At 47.6% G+C, this 2,500-nt stretch overlaps 1 protein-coding gene across 5 annotated transcripts in view; it reads left to right on the forward strand.

Annotated features, from left to right (window-relative positions):
* The window catches only part of LOC139413900 (dedicator of cytokinesis 3), a 418,571-nt gene that overhangs the window by 134,661 nt on the left and 281,410 nt on the right, over positions 1-2,500 (forward strand). The gene's annotated exons all lie outside the window — the stretch shown is intronic.

Below are 2,500 nucleotides of genomic sequence, written 5' to 3' on the forward strand. Positions count from 1 at the left end.
TTTCTCTGCTCCAGGGTTACAGTGTGAATGGGATGAAGGGTTTCTCTTCCCCAGGGTTACAGTGTGAATAGGGTTTCTCTGCTCCAGGGTTACAGTGTGAATAGGATGAAGGGTTTCTCTTCCCCAGGGTTACAGTGTAAATAGGGTTTTCTCTGCTCCAGGGTTACAGTGTGAATAGGATGAAGGGTTTCTCTGCTCCAGGGTTACAGTGTGAATAGGGTTTCTCTGCTCCAGGGTTACAGTGTGAATAGGATGAAGGGTTTCTCTGCTCCAGGGTTTCAGTGTGAATAGGGTTTCTCTGCTCCAGGGTTACAGTGTGAATAGGATGAAGGGTTTCTCTGCTCCAGGGTTACAGTGTGAATAGGGTTTCTCTGCCCCAGGGTTACAGTGTGAATAGGGTGAAGGGTTTCTCTGCTCCAGGGTTAGAGTGTGAATAGGGTTCCTCTTCCCCAGGGTTACAGTGTGAATAGGATGAAGGGTTTCTCTGCCCCAGGGTTACAGTGTGAATAGGATGAAGGGTTTCTCTGCTCCAGGGTTACAGTGTGAATAGGGTTTCTCTACCCCAGTGTTACAGTGTGAATGGGATGAAGGGTTTCTCTGCTCCAGGGTTACAGTGTGAATAGGATGAAGGGTTTCTCTGCCCCAGGGTTACAGTGTGAATAGGGTTTCTCTACCCCAGGGTTACAGTGTGAATAGGGTGAAGGGTTTCTCTGCCCCAGGGTTACAATGTGAATAGGATGAAGGGTTTCTCTACCCCAGGGTTACAGTGTGAATAGGATGAAGGGTTTCTCTACCCCAGGGTTACAGTGTGAATAGGATGAAGGGTTTCTCTGCTCCAGGGTTACAGTGTGAATAGGATGAAGGGTTTCTCTGCTCCAGGGTTACAGTGTGAATAGGGTTTCTCTACCCCAGGGTTACAGTGTGAATAGGATGAAGGGTTTCTCTACCCCAGGGTTACAGTGTGAATAGGATGAAGGGTTTCTCTACCCCAGGGTTACAGTGTGAATAGGATGAAGGGTTTCTCTGCTCCAGGGTTACAGTGTGAATAGGATGAAGGGTTTCTCTGCTCCAGGGTTACAGTGTGAATAAGGTGAAGGGTTTCTCTGCTCCAGGGTTACAGTGTGAATAGGATGAAGGGTTTCTCTTCCCCAGGGTTACAGTGTGAATAGGGTTTCTCTGCTCCAGGGTTACAGTGTGAATAGGATGAAGGGTTTCTCTGCTCCAGGGTTACAGTGTGAATAGGGTTTCTCTGCTCCAGGGTTACAGTGTGAATAGGATGAAGGGTTTCTCTGCTCCAGGGTTACAGTGTGAATAGGGTTTCTCTGCTCCAGGGTTACAGCGTGAATAGGATGAAGGGTTTCTCTGCTCCAGGGTTACAGTGTGAATAGGGTTTCTCTGCCCCAGGGTTACAGTGTGAATAGGGTGAAGGGTTTCTCTGCTCCAGGGTTAGAGTGTGAATAGGGTTCCTCTTCCCCAGGGTTACAGTGTGAATAGGATGAAGGGTTTCTCTGCCCCAGGGTTACAGTGTGAATAGGGTTTCTCTACCCCAGGGTTACAGTGTGAATGGGATGAAGGGTTTCTCTGCCCCAGGGTCACAGTGTGAATAGGATTAATGGTTTCTCTGCTCCAGGGTTACAGTGTGAATAGGATGAAGGGTTTCTCTGCCCCAGGGTTACAGTGTGAATAGGGTTTCTCTACCCCAGGGTTACAGTGTGAATAGGGTGAAGGGTTTCTCTGCCCCAGGGTTACAATGTGAATAGGATGAAGGGTTTCTCTGCCCCAGGGTTACTGTGTGAATAGGATGAAGGGTTTCTCTACCCCAGGGTTACAGTGTGAATAGGATGAAGGGTTTCTCTACCCCAGGGTTACAGTGTGAATAGGATGAAGGGTTTCTCTGCTCCAGGGTTACAGTGTGAATAGGATGAAGGGTTTCTCTGCTCCAGGGTTACAGTGTGAATAGGGTTTCTCTACCCCAGGGTTACAGTGTGAATAGGATGAAGGGTTTCTCTACCCCAGGGTTACAGTGTGAATAGGATGAAGGGTTTCTCTACCCCAGGGTTACAGTGTGAATAGGATGAAGGGTTTCTCTGCTCCAGGGTTACAGTGTGAATAGGATGAAGGGTTTCTCTGCTCCAGGGTTACAGTGTGAATAGGATGAAGGGTTTCTCTACCCCAGGGTTACAGTGTGAATAGGATGAAGGGTTTCTCTGCTCCAGGGTTACAGTGTGAATAGGATGAAGGGTTTCTCTACCCCAGGGTTACAGTGTGAATAGGATGAAGGGTTTCTCTGCTCCAGGGTTACAGTGTGATATATCATTGGAATGTGGTACAAACCGAGGCAACGGTGTGCTTTAGGACCATGTGTACTCCTCTGAGCGGTCAGGTAGAGAGTTTGGAGTGTTTATCTGACTGGATAATTGTTTAAAATTAAAATTAAATATTTTTGTACCTCTACCATTCATTTCTACCATGTAATTCTTCCTTTGCTGGTACCTGTTTG

Source organism: Oncorhynchus clarkii, chromosome 7 (genome assembly GCF_045791955.1).
Source record: "Oncorhynchus clarkii lewisi isolate Uvic-CL-2024 chromosome 7, UVic_Ocla_1.0, whole genome shotgun sequence".
NCBI classification, from domain to species: domain Eukaryota; kingdom Metazoa; phylum Chordata; class Actinopteri; order Salmoniformes; family Salmonidae; genus Oncorhynchus; species Oncorhynchus clarkii.